This window comes from Xenopus laevis, chromosome 3S, assembly GCF_017654675.1.
Source record: "Xenopus laevis strain J_2021 chromosome 3S, Xenopus_laevis_v10.1, whole genome shotgun sequence".
NCBI lineage: Eukaryota > Metazoa > Chordata > Amphibia > Anura > Pipidae > Xenopus > Xenopus laevis.
In genome coordinates this window covers 57103711-57121902 of record NC_054376.1, presented here as the reverse complement: position 1 = coordinate 57121902, position 18192 = coordinate 57103711, and the positions used below count along the sequence as shown (strand labels likewise).

General features: G+C 37.8%; 1 protein-coding gene across 1 annotated transcript in view; it reads left to right on the top strand.

The window, feature by feature from the left end:
• otud7a.S (OTU deubiquitinase 7A S homeolog) overlaps positions 1 to 18192 on the top strand; it is a 113941-nt gene that overhangs the window by 36178 nt on the left and 59571 nt on the right. The window contains exons 2-3 of the mRNA XM_018255506.2: positions 1417 to 1522; positions 6071 to 6207. The gene's annotated coding sequence lies outside the window, so the exon portion shown is untranslated. The remainder of the gene's footprint in view (positions 1 to 1416; positions 1523 to 6070; positions 6208 to 18192) is intronic.

Genomic DNA, 18192 nt, shown 5'->3' with positions numbered 1-18192 from the left:
TCAATAAATAAGTGGGACACTCCCTCCTGAAAATTTTTTAAAGGTATATTAAGTAGAGAGATCTATTTCTCTTCCTTATTTTTAAGTTATCCAGTATTTTGAGTTGTAGGATTTGTGTTGTCATTAAAATGTAAACACACACACACACACACACATACACACACAATACATTTAGCTGTGTGTTACGGGACATCATGTCCCACAGAGACAATTGTAAGCAATTTGTTCTCATTTTTTCTTTCTCTCTGTAATAATAAAACAGCACCTTGTACTTGATGGTAACTAAGCTGAATGAATCGATATTGGTGGTGTACTAATACAATATACTATTGCAACGTCAGTTGCAGATGTGGTTGCAGCTCAGCCTGAATGTCACCTTTATTCCCAGTACAATACCAGCCAAGGCAGGGGTTGCTAGTGTTACAAATTTTCCTGCAATGTACTGGCTGATTATTATTAACTTATTTTTCTGCCCCTGATTGCCCTAGTTCCTGCTAAATGTTATCTTCCCTGTTCCGATCATTCATCGCCCTGCCTTTCCTACATTATCGACACCCCACACACATCTCAGGCAGTATTCTTCAGTTGAAAAGATCACAGCCCTAGTTGCAGAGCTCCTTAAGGTCAATGTTGGATCCCTGACTTGATCTGATCATGGGGAAAATGGCTGTCCAAACCAAACATGGCTTGTCTCTTCAGTTCTAAGCAGAATAAAGAAGTGAGGAACCAGAACCACAGGAGGGTAACATGTATGGGATGTTCTTGTCAACTTATCTCATTGAAATACTATTTTTAGTGTTTTTTTCCATTGGTACTAAAATTGGGATCCATTTTCACCTGCAGATTGACCTAGAGCAGCCAATCGGTATTTAACTTGGATCAACTTATTGTAGATGAAACATTTATAGTTGCTGTAGGTAACTACAGTGTTGCAAATGCACCAGTCAGGGCAACCTTCTTGAGTATTTGGACACTACAAGTTCTCATACTTGCCTGTAAGCATGTTGTGAGATATGAAAGATACATGATTAACCTAGGACATTCACATAATTCCACCATTGCACCTAAAGTTCTTACCTGATAGGAGAAGTTGTACTTTAAATGTTTGTAGAACTTACTGTGATAGACTAGAATCAGGAATGTTTTCTTCTTTTGGCCTGTTTTGTTTTTCCTGTACCGATGACCATATGTCTGTATTAAAAGCCGTGTCCTGTTTATACCACAAGATGTGTCATAACCTTTATTTTTTTCCACCCACCATCCACGCCACTTTTGCAATCATGTGCTATTTCCAGCCTGTATGTGAGAGGTTGGCGGCTCTATTTTTACTTTTCACACATATTTTGTGAATATGTAATTCCCTTCAATCCACAGGAGCATCTGGCTCTCTTAAATTTGTTTTCCCTTGTTTTGCAGGGCAGACAGCCTTCAAAACAGTAGTTGGATAGGAGTCAATACTTCTGCTCCTCTGAGCATCAGCAGCAATGTCTGGAATCGGTTACGCTGACAGAAGCAAATAAAAGTGAGTAGTCTTGGCGTTTCTTTGCTTTCCAGTGTATTATTCAGGTGTTGATGTAGCAGTTCCACCGAATTACCTGTGAGAAGCCTCATTTCCCTATTAACTATATTAAAGCTTTTTTCTGTAAGCAGTGTTGGAGTACTAGCATAATGTGTACTTACTGTATATAGCCTTGCAGCATCAGCTTATATAACAGACAAATCTCATTTTTTTTGCTTGATAATTTGCGAAGAGCAGCTTCTCAACAGTTGCTCAGAGCCCACTGATTATGCGAGTGTCACAGACACTTTCCAAGGTGGTGACAGTTCGAAGTCCTGGATCATTGCTGAAACTTTAGGCTGGTGTAATATAAAGGGGCCGACTTATCAAAGTGTGAATTTAGAACTCACCCCAATAAAACTCACTCACTTTCTATTCATTCCTAAGGGATTTTTAAAAGCATATTCATTACATTGTGAACTCCATTGGTAAATACCATTCTAAAAATACCATAGGAGTGAATAGAAAGTGAGTGAGTTTTAGTAGGAAATACTACAGTGAATGTTTTATAGTGAGAAAACATCAGATTTTGCAGCTCAGATGACATGGAAATAAAATCTGTTTCAACTCTTAAGCAATCTACCAGTGTGGCTTTGATACTACTAAAATGAAAGTGTTCTGTACTTGGTTTGTGAAACATAATCTCCATCTAACAATGAAAATAAATATTATCAAACCGATTACTATCAAAAGATAGATGAGCACACACAGCACATCTCCACATTATCCAATTAAGTCTCATGTTATCCAGTGCTAAGATGCCAAGATGTGAGTGGCACGGCAAAGTTTTCATGGATTTGTTTGCAGTTCATTAGATGCAAATCATTTCAATTAACAGCTCCTCAAGGCAGGTGTTTAGACCATGGTTCCCTCAGTACACCATGTACTTTGCATTTTATGTAGTAAAGAAGAAGCAATCCCTGAGTTAGGGCAAAGTTAGCATCCTGTGCAGACGTTTAACTCCTGATACATACATCGAGGGGCATGGTAAAGCACCAATGGGCAGTGTTCTGAGAAACAGACAGGCCAAGGAAAATGAAGGCTGTTCAGTAGGGATGAAAAAAGTATATTGCTGCATTTTGCTGTGAAAAAATGCCCATACATTCTAGATAGACTCTTGATATCTAATTTAAAAAATGGTGTGCATATTGAAAAAACATGAGTGCGTTTGGGTCGGTAGATTACTACAACTGGTAGCAGCAAGCTTTGTAAAGGCTATAATATTGGGCTTGCACTTGGGTTAGCACTTCAAGCGTCATACCATGTTGATACCAGTTTGGTTGATAATTTCACAATGAAAATATTATTGTTATAGACTAAAGCATAGATGTTTAACTTAGCCAGCTCTTCTTTTGCTCACACTCTGTATTGGACAATTCAAGATACTGTACTTGTGTACATTTTCTTTATTTATTATGTATGAGTGCACATTAATGTGCCAGACTTTAGTCTGCAAGATCCGTCTTTGAGAAATGGAATATGTTAACTTGCTTTCTGGTAAATGCAGATGCTTTTTTCTTTTAACGCTTTCGGCACTGGAATATGAACTCATTTATAAAAATGCATAGCCATAATTACAAGCTTTTATTATAATACCAGTTAATTCTCTCACAAGCTGTAACGTGTCTAAAGGTGGCCATAGACATTAAAATTACAATCTTTCCTGGAAAAGATCTTTCCAGGAAAGATTGTTTGTTTCAATACACACGTGTAGAGCCGAATCGTTAGATATACAGGTAGAAACAATTGAATTCTACCTGTATTCACACAATTCAGCACTAACAGTGGCCAATGTTCGGGTGCCTTCAAAAGCACCCAATCAAAATCTTCTGCCTGGGCCGATTGACAAGCCGACCAATATCAAAGTCTTCTACCGATATTTGACGGCTCGTCTCCCACTATACAGTAAATGTACCGAATATCGTACAAAATTTTTTTCGTACAATATTATCGGCTGTGGTCACCTTTAGCTAAGCCTTTTTTTCTTCTTCATCAGAGGAGTAGCAGGTCGAGGGGGGCAATAAGGTTAGTGCAGAAAGTGCACTAAAAGAGCAGAATTTTTGGTGTAATAACCAGAAGTTCTTCTCTGAGGGTGGGACTACATGGACGTTTTCAGCGCGATCCGACATGCTGCGACAAAACGCCAATGACAAATCGCATGCAATGGAAATAAGGTAAGAGATAGAAATGTTGGATGAAGTCGCATTGTTGATCCGACACGACTGTCGGATGCAGGCACAGCATGTAGTCCTACCCTTAAAGTTACCAGGATTGACTTTTTGCTGCCCCTGGTAACATAGGGTGCACCCAGCTGAGGCAAAAGGACAGGCATGAAGACTGCCTATGTAACCCAGCCACCAGAAGTTTTACAAGTACCTGCCCTCTGAAAAGAAACAACGAGGAGGTGGGGGCACCCATAACACGTATCCTTAGTCCATCTACACTGCCATTAAGCATTTTAGCACCTGCTAAACACAGGCTGTGTATTATTAAACACTGAATAATAAAAGCAAATGGGTTTCTTTTGCCACTAATATAATTGTATACTAACTTTATCAGTTAGAAGGTACTGTCTTAATATTTCATAGAAAAGCAAATATTTCAATAATAAAATATTGCCTTTTCAAATAGGACTCTATGGGAAATGGCATTCCTGTATTTCAGAGCTCTCTAGTTAATGGGTTTCTGGATATTGAATCCTATACATATACTCATATAAACCAGCTGTCAGCGTCTAGATTTGACATAACTGTTTATGTATTAGAAAGCTGTTGTTTTCGGCATTGCAATGTAAGCTGCAGTAGGGTTTGTTTATGTCTGAGAATGTTATCAATGATCAATGTGTTTTAGTGATTTTTCTTTTCCATATACGATGAATGGTAAACAGGCTGTGTATTGCAGACTGATGTTCCTGTCTGTGACACTTGTACTAAGAAACTACTGATATATCGGTCTCTGTAACATATGGTCCAGTGGCAGTTTATTCTCAGATACAAAGCCCTGACATCTTTCCTTAATATTGACTGCGCTGTTTGGATTCAATGCAAAGCTTGCTTCCAAATCTTTCACGACTCTTGGTGTATCTTCATACACTGCACTAAAGCATATGGTGATATACTCACCGGTACACAGTAAAGATTGTTTTATACAGATTTTACAGATCTTTTGATGTTCCCTTTTAGGTAGAAGTTCTGCAGTAAAGTTTAATTTGTGCTGACATACACAGAACCTGAAAAGCTAACCTGTGTGTTGCTACAAGTACTGGATTATCATTTCAATGCTATGGCTGTTTGCTTCAACAAAATCTTCGTCAACTGTACTAATAGTGTACTAACAATACTGTTTTGGCAAAAATGGAATACAGTTGGCTTTCTTTGAGATGGAGGAGACTTACTGAAGCACTTAACAAAACAAATTGTTTTGCTCAGATAATTAGAGATGGTTAATACGAGCCTGGGTCATCCTTTAAACGTAGACTAAAAAGTACCGAAAGAAGACTGTTGGTGGTTTAGCCAAATCTCTGCTGTGTTTATAAGTGCAAGATCAGAAATCAGTTATTTAACAGAAAATGTTAAATGTATTAAAACCCCTACATATCAATGTTTTTAAATACTTTTCACTCAAGGATATTAACTATTGTGTGCTAAAGTGTACATATTCTACAATATCCTAGAGTGTACATAAACATTTTCTCTGCACTCTGTGTGAGAGTTATAATTATTTCCTTGATTACTCATATATGAAATCCTATGCTTCCAGGAAGGTTTGGTTTGAGCATTGGAAAATAGTATTATTATCTATTATTTCTACAGCCCTGGCACATTTTACTCAGCACTTAACATAGATTGTTAATATTTTGCTCCAGTCACTGCCCTGGTAGAGGCAGGGAGTGGGCGTGTAGGGGCCGGGTAGGAATATCTGTGCGCTGGGGCCCTCCAAAGAATTTTTTGCAGGGGGCACAGCACACACTAGTTACAATGCTGTTATATTTTGTCTGCACAAGCTGCTACTGTATATTTCCTTTCCATTAGAAGTGCTAGATTTTACTATCTGGTAAAAATCACTAAATAGTGGGAGTTATTTGCACCTGGGCAGTAACTTATGGCAACCAATCAGATGATTGCTTTCAGTGTTCAACCTGCAGATGGCTGAAAAAGCTAATCACTGATTGATTTGTTGCTATGGGTCCTGTCCAGGTTCATATTTGCCCAGTGTTTATTACCAAGCTCCATCGTGGCTTGATGCAGAGAAACAGGCAGTGCCCTCAGATATGTTTTTTACTGAATTTACTGATCATTTTCATGTGCATTTAAGTTGGGACAAGTCAAACTGCATTTTCATCTCCTGTTTGATGAACTCCCCTGTAACAGAAAGCTAACACCATTATTAAAGCAATTTGCATTTCAGGGATTATGTTGACTGTACTTAAATTACTTCAGTGATTATGTTGACTGTACGCCTTAAAACTAGTATCAGCATTTATAGCGTACGTATTTATTTTCTGTCCCACAGATACTTCAGACGTTTTCTAATTCCTTGGAAACAAGACTTGAAAAGAGAAATTCTACAAACCATGGGCCTCAGAATGCAGCTACACAGAATATTTCCAAATTGGAAGAGTTCTTAATGCAACCATAGTTTTAACAAAGGTAAGTGCAGACTGCATAACTATTGTTATTCAACTGTAAAGAATGTATTATTATGGGGAATTAAATGCCAAGGGCTCTGTTATTTGATTTATTAATGTGCTGTAATTCCTTTAATATGTGCATTATGAGTTTTTAATTTTATCTGCTCTTGATTGAAACAAGTAGGGCAATATTTTACAGTTTTATAGCATGGGTACATGGGTTACTGGCTTGGTTGGAAGAGATCAGTTTATCAATGACTGTTTATTTGTTGCAGTACTGAGCTTGTACTGTTCCCTTTAGTTTTAATGTTTAGCCTTCCTTTCCTTTCATACAGCTCAAAGTAATGTCAAATTTTTTTAAAAAAATTTGTTAGTACACAACGAATAAATAACAACACCAAGACAAATTATACTTTTACATTGCAAAGTCTTTATTAAGAAATAACTTACAAAAACTCAGCTTCCACTCCTCTTCAGAAAAGGCGACAGGGCGTCCATCCATCCAGCGGCGCTCGATTTATCCTCCCTGGCTCTCTGCTGCTGGATCCTGCTGGCCGCTAACTGATGCTCCAAACTGGCAAAGTTTTCCCGATGTGCCCCAAGCCTGCCAGCGCCCTCAGGGCCTGAGTCTTTTTCCACACATTCACGAATGGGAATGGTTTGTACTTTGTATAAGCGCTGCGGTAACTTTGCGCTAATGTGTATCGGTGCTGGTTATGTGTTTAACCAAGGAAGTAGTTAACTCTCATGCCGTTGACAGATGCGGTTAGTTCGGTAGGATTTGCACTCTTCCACTGTATGCACCGAGCACAGATCATTTTCAGCTTTCATTCTGTCTGCAATCCCTTCCCATTGTAGGAAGGCTGCTGGTTACCGTGTTTCATAGCCGGTGCTTGTGTCTGTGTGTAAGAGACGCGTCCTTGCTCAGAACTGTGCAATTTAAGTTATTTCTTAATAAAGACTTTGCAATTTTAAAGTATAACTTCTCTTGGGTGTTATTTATTCATTGTGTACTAATGATTTTTTTTTTTTTTTTTAAATTTGATGTTACTGGTCCTTTAAGAAGAGCATTACATGCTTAAGTGCATTTATCAAACTCACATTGCTGAAGGTTATAGCAGTTTGTAACAACGGGGAGCTGCAAATTAGCTATAGTAGTAGTACATTGGACATGTATTTTCCTATTTGTGGCAAAAACACAATTTGCAATATAGGGGGATGTACATTAAAGAAAAAGTTGACTGTTACATACAGTATAAAATCCATTTCTGTGGTCATATAAAAGCTTTTGATTTCCAAAATCTAGGATCACACTGGTGAAAAAGCTTCTATTGTTTCAATATATGTGTCAGTACCTAAAATATTTGTGAGCCATTGATGCAAAAAAAGGTAATGGCTGCTGCAAAAAAGATATTTTACTAATGAGCATAACAGTGTACATTCTAAATGGAGATTCCTGCAGAGGTCAAAAAATGAAAAAATATATCAAACCCTTCAGTGGCCATTCACCCATAAAGGACATGTGCATCCACCACTAAATGGAACCACTCCTAATTGTCCCAGGGGAGCCATTTTTAAACTTGTGACAATGCTAAACTGGTTAGCACCTTAGACCTCAGGGACTTATACAAGCTTAACGTTATACTTTCCAGCTAGTATATTACCCTTAAAAAAGCCATAAGGAACATTTTGATTAAATATATTTTTTTTTAACAAATCAATTCACAATTGATTTTGTTGTATTGTTGCTGGAATAAAAGTTTACAAACTATTTTACTTCTGCTTTTCCCTATTCTGAATAAAGAAAAACAGGGTTTAAAATAATAACATATTTATTGAGCTTTTCTCCCATGGTACTCCAGCATTTAATATATTACTGATATCACTTTATATCATGCTTCTTACTGTAATTAACAAGCCTGGGTGAATAGATATATCTTGAGTCTACTTTTAAAAACATTCAGTGAAGATGCCACTTGGACTGTTATTGGCAAAGCATTCCATACTGTGGGTGCTGTGCAATAGAAAGCACAAGAAAAAGGATTTTAGGGCTACTCTGGGTACCTTGAGTTTTCATAAGTCTTAGAAGGAGATATGAGGAATCAGAAGTTCTTCCAGACAAACAGGACCTTTATGATTTAGTCATTTACAGGCTGATTTTACAGAGAATCCTCTTGTTTTAAAGGCAGTGTAGCTAGCATTGAATTGGTGTTATACAGCTTTGGTGGTGTTGGTGGGTAAGTACCCTGGCTGTTGCATTTGGTATCGACTGTAATCAATACAGTTCTTTTTCTGGCAGACCATTATAAAGGGCATTTGCGGAAATCTAGACCTGAGTTTACAGGTGTCCTCTGCTAGAATTAGACATTTTATTCTTGCATTGTTCCTAATATGAAAAAATGTTGATCTGATAGCGGATACCCAATGTTTGAGAGATTCTATTTAGAATCATACCCAGACTGTTCACCTGGTCTGACAAATCTAAATTTAAACCTCCAAATTTTAAACCCATAAGTGTTCTCAAAACTTTCAATTGTGAACTGATGGATTCTTGGACTTGACTGCTTTCCATTGTTGGTGGTGCACTGGAAAGTGGGACTTCCAAGTCGTGAATCCATCACTTCAAAAAGGAACAAGGTGAGGGAGTGGTTACATTACACTGTCCCTAACGGGAAGGGAGAGCTGGCAACTTTAATTCTGAGAAACCTTTGAATATGCATTGATTAAACTTTTTCAGTGGGTTATTTTCTAGTTAAATTTAATTATTCTGCACCAAAAACTGAGATAAGTGTGAACCCATCTATATCCACACCTAAAGACCCACAGTACCTTTACTATAATGAACACTAAATTGTTCATGTGGTATTAGACTGTATTCATACCGCCCAACATTATTGAAATAAAGAGGGCGTGCGGTAAAATTTATTTTGGCCATGCCCATTTTTGTGGCCACACCTCCTAATTATCATGTTCATTTTACAAAATTTGGCAGGTTATGAAAGTTTGAACATATTTCTGTGGGTTTTTTTTCAGTTATTACAGTTTTGCTAATGAAGGTGAATTGTCATTTAAGCTGTGAGTCTAACTTTTCCCATGGGACCTTGTTACTTATTTGCTTATCTCAAAATTGTAACAAAGTATCTTAGTTGCACCTGGTGGCTGTTCTGGGCTCTCTGCAAAAAGCCAATTAAGTTAGAAACTTTGTTTCTTTTACTGGCTGTTCAGTGCAGAGAAAGTCAGGAATTTTCAGTACAAACGCGGAAATGTGGGTTGAGCTGTCAAAAGCAGGACTGTTCCACTGAAAACGGGACAGTTGGGAGGTATGCTGTATTGTGTTCATTCGTATTGTATATTCTATTGCATTTCAGCAGAGATGAAATGCAGCCAGTAAATATACACTTAATCTTCCATTCCATTCCACTACTCCTTTTACTTTTTATTGTGTGTTGTTAATAAATGGTAGCTTGCTCAAGTGTGAACTGAGGCTGTTTTTTCTGCTTATCTGTTTTTTGGTTTTCCCTGCATGGCTGACATTAATCATGGCATTTATAAGAAGGCTACATTTGTTACTGTCAGCTGTAGTGGGCTGCTGTGTAATGCTGAGTAGTCACTTTACTGCTTTACTGTGCTTTATTTTGATTTGTGCCCTGTGTGAGCCACATGACCTCCCTTGGGGCTGACTGACGTGAGTATCTCATATAATAGGACGTCATTCATTTTCTTTAACTAATTTTAATCAATTAATGGACCTGACCGTAGTCGTTAGCCTTTTTTTTAAACTTATATTGCTAAAATAAGTTTGATTTATGATTTAAATTGATTTGAAAGTGAATAGTCTAAAATATAGTTAAATTTGGGAAACATAATACTGTACTGTGTGCATTTCACATCTCTGATCTAGATCTGGAAATAGAATATACAGATGCAAGTATCTTTTGCAATACTATTTAAACATGTCACTAAAAAGAAAGTTTAAGGATTTCCAGAAGTTCGGTCCTGTAGCCGTTTCTATTCCGTTCTCCAACTGGTATAAATCTTACAAATCCAAATTCTGTGAAACAGTGCTTCACAAGGAAGCTCAGGAGAAGACAGCAAGAAAAAATGTTCCAAAAATATAGTGTAGTATATTTTTATATATAATCGCTACCTCTCAGTGTGAACGCTCTAATATTCAATCTCACATGAAACCCACTCCTTCATCCAGCAGACCCTAGTTACACGTTCTCCTAATTTTTTGTGATCCACCACCGTTCGTACTTACAAACGTTTTCAACGGTTATATGCCTGCCTGCCTGTTTTCTCAATGCTTGTATCCAGACCCCAGTCCGGATTTGCTAGGGAAAATGTGCTTCATATGGTGTAAAAACCAAGCAGATTGGCACTTATCAGTCCTTTCCAGGTTCAATTGTGTGTACCTGCTGCGCTGTGTTCGGAGTCCAATTACTCATGCCGGCTTATTACTCTCCTCACAGCATGTTCCTTTCTGGGCGCACCCTGGGTGACGTCACTAAGCCCCGTCTGAAGCGTTTCGTCACTCCAGACTTCCTCAAAGGCTTCTGCCATTTTAACAGCGCATATCCTATTTACGCACAGCCATTGCCATGTTTACGCGTCTTTCACTCGCCCTCCCTATTACTGATAAAACGGCATATAGAGGCTATAACAAACAAGGGAAAGTTGTGCTCACCACTAATTTTTAAAACCATTAGGCGGGGGTGCAATGAGGGTGTGACCACAAAATACATAAAGACAAATACAAGAGTCCTCTGCACTCAACCCTTTATCAATATATTAAGACAGCGACATTTTGTGCATACTGCTACAGAAAAATGCCTTGCCCTTTAAACAACACAGGGATTGTTTGTCCATATATTGCAATATATTTAAGCTGGCCAACTACGTCAAAGTCATCCCATATCTGGCCAGTCCTATGCTCAATTTTATCTGATTCATTAAGAATTCAATTGCTTAATTATACATTTTACAAAGGGACTAAGTTTTACCTGCAACTTACTAGCTGCTTTCAAAGTAAAACTCCCAAACTTGGCTGCCCTTTTATTACACACCAGTGGGATCACCTGACTATAGCTGGGAAGGGTGGGAGCTAGTAAGTTGCAGGTAAAACTTCATCCCTTTGTAAAATGTAGAATGAAGCAATAGAATTCTTAATGTGCTAAAGTCAATTTTTAAATTTGTTCTTGCTGTCTTCTCCTAAGCAACAAGAAAAGTTGTGGTTAATAATGGGTCCACAGATCACAGAACTTTGCTGCAAAATTCAAGTGCTTTATTGTGTCACAACATGTTTTGAGCAGAGCTCTTTCTCAAGTGTTAACAAAAAACTGTCTCAATTCCATTCTTAAAAGGTAAATTCCACCCCTAATTATTGGTATTATGTAACATCACCAACCCCACTCCCTTGTTGTCAGTATATATTAAACAAAAAAACAAAAACTGCAAACATATTGGCCACTGCCCGTGGGGTACATTTTTCTTCTCCTAAGCTTCCTTTCACAGAATTTGGATTTGTACTATTTAAACATGAACACGTGGAAGTAAAGACATATTCCTATGGCATAAATCCTTTTGCAAATGCATATGTTCTTAGAGAAGCTAAGAAAGAAAAGCATTCAAAAAAGGGTAAGTTCACCTTTAAAGAAACTTTTACTGTGTTATAGGTGGTCCTATTCATTCTAAGCAACTTCGCCTGGTCTTCATTAATTCTCTTTATTCCTAGCCTTCCTCTTTGCTTCTTTTCCCACTTTTTTATGATTGTAACCTAAATGGGTCACAACTTCCTATTGGGGCTGTGATGTTTTATTGAGCATACTGTATTTAACTTATTGGGCTTATTGTATACCTGAAGTTTTAGCCTTTGAATATTGCTATACTCATCAAGTCTATAGGGCTCAGTTACTACCTCTAAGTGCAGTTACGTTTGTGCAAATTTGCTTGAAAAATAAATTCAAAGTCTCTTCATTTTTTTGGAATAGTTGCTCTGTGTCTAATCGGTCCTGCCCTGTCTTGTGATTCGCTGTAACACACAGTGTGCTATTGAATGTAGGGGAACCCTGGAACTACTGCTGCCTACAATGGTGGTGGTACCTTCAGGGTTCCAAGAGCAACATACGTAAATAGACACAGCATACTTGCACGTAAAGAAGTGGGTGCACAAATCATTTTAGACATCAAGTGCTGGAAGTGAAGCCAATCCGGACATAGAGAATTTTTAGGTGTACCATCCCTGGCAACCACATTATGCTGGAATTATGGGAAAAAGCTTTTTTGAGGATAAAAAACTGATTGCCTATGAAATTTGCACTTTGCACACCGTCAATGAACGGGTGAACCCTAGTGTTCCTCCTTTTTAAGTGCTATATTTTTCTGTACATTGTATTTCAAGCGTTATTGCATGTACTTGTTACCATGAATCTGTTCATGTGGAAAGGATGTGTTTATTATTCAGAATTACGATATAAATCTTGTTTCATTTTAAGGGTACATGTGTAAGCCCCCAAGCAAGTTGCTTAATTCAGTGACATTATGATCCAGAAGGCACATCTGCTACGTTCCATCAGACAGGGCTATAACTTTATATTAAAAGATGTGGTTGGAATCAAAAGCTATTTTGTTTAATAGAACCAGAAAACACTTTTGTTTGACTTTTTTTGGAAGCAACAGACTAAAGGTCTCCGATTCATATCTCAGCACCAAACCTGCTTCTTGTTATCAAGCACCATGCTTCATTAAGAACTTTGAAGCTAGGAATACAGAATTTCAGCTATAAATGATTCTTGTTTAAAGAGAACATTTTAACTCAACAAACAACCTAAAGAAAAATAGTCCATAAATTAAAAAGGGAATACTGCAGTCTGTTCATAAACCTTTTGTTGCAAAGTATAAGATTCTGGCATAGAATACTTGTGAATACGTGTGGGTGGTATTTACACTGTTATTTGCCTCTATATGAACAGCTAGGGGCAAATTTATCAAGGGTCGAATTTCGAAGTGGAAAAACCTTCAAAATTCGACCATCGAATTGGATTACTTCGACTTCGAATGTCAAAGTTTTTTTGTATCGAATTTGGCCGTTTTCGGTCAAATGAAAACCGTTCGATCGTGCGATGAAATCCTTTGCATCGAACGATTCAAACTATTTCGTCAAACAAACGATTTTCCTTCAACTTACTTAGCCAAATGTTGGCTATGGGTCCTAGGAGGTCCCATAGGCTAACATAGCAATTCGGCAGGTTTAAGATGGCGAAGTCGAACTTTTTTAAAGAGACAGTACTACGATTTTCAAAGTCGAACTTTTTACTTCGAATCAAAGTCGAATTTGGCCTATTCGATGGTCGAAGTACCCAAAAATTACTTCGAAATTCAAACTTTTTTTATTCGAAAATTCACTTCGACCCTTAGTAAATCTGCTGCCTAGTGTACATTTATAGGAATTCTATCTATATAAGCTTTTATATGTGATTATTATACATTCAGGTCCAAAAAGACAGATAGTTATTTTTAAAATGACTATGCTTGCGTTGCTGGCCAGTTTTCAGGAATAATCTATCATGAAATTACCTTCTCTTGACCTTCACATTGAATGGAGTTAATATGTAGTTTAGCTATTTTTAAAGCATTTGTGTGAAGTATAAAGGCAGTATGCATTGTGCTCTAGCAATAGAATTACATTTGGTAAAAAACTATTGGCATTATAAAAAAAAAGTAGAGCACAGAACAATAATATCTATTTTAGACTCTTCAAATACTATATTGCCCACACTGACCTTCCGTCCATCACTCTGTCAGTTCTCAGATGCAAACATGTCTTACAGGCTAATTTCCATTTATTCCATTAAGGATGTAGGAGTATGCTATATACCCCTACTGTTAGTGAGGAGGAGGAGGCTAAGCTCCTGGTGCAAATAGAAAAGGCTGCTAGTTTGGACAAAGTAATTATAATGGGTGATTTTAATTACCCAGATATTGACTGGAGCCAAAGGACTACCAGGACAGTTAATGGGAGCAAGTTTATAAACTTGTTAATGACAATTTTATGGCACAAGTTGTTGAGTCAGCCAGAAAAAATGCTATACTGGATCTAGTGATCTCTAATGACCCAGAACGTATAGCAAATGTGCAAGTCATTGAACCCCTGGGTAATAAATACCATAATGTGATCTAATTTAAAGGGATACTGTCATGGGAAAAATATTTTTTTTCAAAATGAATCAGTTAAAAGTGCTGCTCCAGCAGAATTCTGCACTGAAATCCATTACTCAAAAGAGCAAACAGATTTTTTTTATATTCCATTTTGAAATCTGATATGGGGCTAGACATATTGTCAGTTTCCCAGCTGCCCCAAGTCATGTGACTTGTGCTCTGATAAACTTCAATCACTCTTTACTGCTGTACTGCAAGTTGGAGTGATATCACCCCCTCCCTTCCCCCCCCCCCAGCAGCCAAACAAAAGAACAGTGGGAAGGTAACCAGATAGCTCCCTAACACAAGATAACAGCTGCCTGGTAGATCTAAGAACAACACTCAATAGTATAAACCCATTTCCCACTGAGACACATTCAGTTACATTGAGAAGGAAAAACAGCAGCCTGCCAGAAAGCATTTCTTTCCTAAAGTGCAGGCACAAGTCACATGACCAGGGGCAGCTGGGAAATTGACAATGTCTAGCCCCATGTCAGATTTCAAAATTGAATATAAAAAAATTTGTTTGCTCTTTTGAGAAATGGATTTCAGTACAGAAGTCTGCTGGAGTAGCACTAGTAACTGATGCCTTTTGAAAAAAACATGTTTTCTGATGACAGGATCCCTTTAATGTCTGGTGTAGAAAACAAATATACACTGGGACACAAAAACCCTACATTTCAGAAAAGCTAATTTTAGTGCCTTGAGGGCTGCCCTTCAAATCATAGATTGGGGCATTAGGTTTTCAACTAAAAAGACAGAACATGGTTGTCATTTAAAATTATATTAAATAGTTACTGTACTCAATTTTTTCTGTAGTAGCACTAAGAATCACCCTATGTGGCTTAATATAGATGTAAAGAAGTTAAAAGAAAAGGAGAGACATTTAAAAACTATAAGTATTTGGGGACAGAAGTTGCATTTAATTGACATAAACTTTTTGAATTGTACGAATCAAAGGAATAGTGCATTCGATCGAATACGATTCAAAGTTTTTCCCAAAAAAAACAATTGATTTCAAATAGGTTGTAGGAGGTCCCCCATAGGCTAAAACAGCAATTCGGCAGGTTTTAGATGGCGAATGGTCGAAGTCGAATTTTTAAAGAGACAGTACATGATAAATTTCGATATTCTAATTTTTTTCAAATCCGAATCGAATTTGGACTATTCCCTAGTCGAAGTACACAAAAATAGCTCAAAATTCTAATTTTTTTCATTCAAAAATTCACCTCAATCTTTAATAAATCTGCCCCTAAATGTCGTAAAACCGAAATCCGAATAGCAAAGATAAGAAATGAGAAGCGCATTGCAGCAGAGGCTAAGACGAACCACAAAAAGTGTTTTTAAGTATATTAATGGTAAAATGATGTGGGTTGAGAGTGTTACTCTTTCAAATAATTGTACCAGTATGGTTATGACAGATACAGAATGGGCAAATGTGCTAAATCCGTTCTTTTCTTCATTGTATACAATAGAGGAGTCAGAGTTCACAGGCTCACATCATAGCTGCACTGTTGGCTCAGCTCAATCTAGTCAATGGCTGACTCAGGATATGATCCATAAAGCTTTAATAAAAATTAATGTAAACAAGGTGCCAGGGCCAGGTGGCATACACCCCCATGTTCTAAGAGAGCTTAGTTAAGTTTTAGACCGGCACCTATTCTGATTTTCTCAGATTCACTTTCATCTGGTATGGTACCTATGGATTGGAGGAAAGCTGATGGGGAAAGCTAATGTCATTCCAATTTTAAAAAAGGGATAATGATCTCAGCCTGGCAATTATAGACCAGTAAGTTTGACAGCTGTGCACAAATTATTTGAAGGCTTGTTAAGTGATCATATTCAAAATGTTGTCCTAGTGAATGGCATTATGAGCAGCAATCAGTATGGCTTTATGAAGGATAGGTCATATCAGACCAATTTGATTTGAATTGCTTTTTATGATGAGGTAATTAAAATTCTGAACAGCGGGGGGGGGCAGTAGATGCAATCTATTTGGATTTGCCAAAGCATATGATACTGTGCCCCACAAATGACTGCTTTCTAAACTAAGATCTGCTGGGCCATAGGAGTGAACTAGGGCCTTAGCTGTCAACTCACATTGAGCAGTGATAATGCAGACAGCACAGAAACATCAGGTCCCTGTTTCAACTCCAGGCAGGTTGTTACAAATAGAAATGTTCCTTGGGGTTTGAACACAAGCCTTATGCTGTTCTCTGCTAGTGGGGATTGTATTTCTGGTAGATTCAAACATAAGAAATTGCCTTCATAAAATAAGTATCGGTACTTCTATTACAAGAATTACTTTAGAAGAAGTGGATCAAGACACTGCTCGTGCTGGGCCTAATGCTGAAGGTTTTGAGATCTGTTTTGATATATTATTGTCAAGCACTTTTACCTTGTTTTTAGTTTAAATTGGATTTCATGTTTGCAGAGACTGCCTGTTATTAGTCTGGGCAGTTGACTGTGGTGGCACTTTATACAGAAATGTGAGTGTTCTGCATTTCAGCTTGTACTGTAACTGTAGCTATTCAGAAGAGCTGGTGGATGGAAGCATCTACAGCAGTTCAATTCAGAAGGAAAATTCCTTACACTATTCCCACTTACCACTCTGCTTTGCTTTCCCTCTGCTGAAAGGCTTCTATGGAATGGGCTGAGCAAACACCCAGTCATAGGTGGAGGGTGAATTTTTGTTTGCGGAGGCTAATGGTGGCTATACAGAAACTCACTTAAAGCTAATGTTAGATATAGCAGATTCTCCACTGGTGTAAAAAAGAAACACCTTGATTCATTTTTACAAATGGGGAGACATGTATCAACTGAGATTTAAAATGGACCCTGGCATTTCAGGTACTCTGAGGTCCAGACAGAGCCCCACAGTCCCAAACTAAGTCATAGGTCTATGGTCATTTTACACTATTGCCTCTGGTATTTTCAAAGATATCCAGAACTATTCCATGCCTGACACTAGCAAGTAATGTAGCCAGAAGGCCAAACTGCTGCCACTGAGCAGATTTCTTCCTGCCAGTTCGGAGATTCAACTCTGTCATATTACATTTAAGGTTCTGTCTTTGTGCCCCTGCTGCAATATTGGACAATGCTAAACATCCGTGCAACCTGAATAGGCCAATAATCATATCAATTATAGATGTAAAATGTGAAACACTGTACTCACATTTTATTTATTGATCTATCATCTATGTTTTTCTTTATTTTAATATCCTGCTGCTGTCCTCTACTAACCCTGTCTTTTTTCATTTTCCTTTCTTCCAGCATTTTTGTTCTTTTCTGTGAATCTTACATCTTATATATTATTTTCTCCCCTACTCCTATCACCTCTGCCAGAGACCCTTGTCAGTAACCATCAGACCCCGCCCCCACAAGCCCCACACCTTTACAGGCCATGAATCAGGTCTTTGCAGTTCTCAGACAGGATCCCTTTCTGTCCTGGGGTTCCCTCAGGTGGTGTGTGGTGGCCCTGATTTTGCCTGTAGCCCCCTAGTTGGGGAGGCTAAGCTTTCCCAAGCCTTAATGAAAATGTGCCCATGAGCCCAGTGTTACTTTGTACTTGTCTTTTTTTAGGGGTGACAAAGACAAACCTGTTGGATGAAGTATTTAAAGTGTGTCTGTTTGGAGTGGATTATTAGACATGGGTATTTTAACTGATGTTTATCCTGCCAATTACAGTAGATCCATTAATGGTCAACTCTAGACTAACTGGAGCCTTGTGTGATGATTTGTAATGCCTTATAACTGTTATAAATTCAGCACACAATAAAGATTATGTATTATATACCCATGCTGTGCA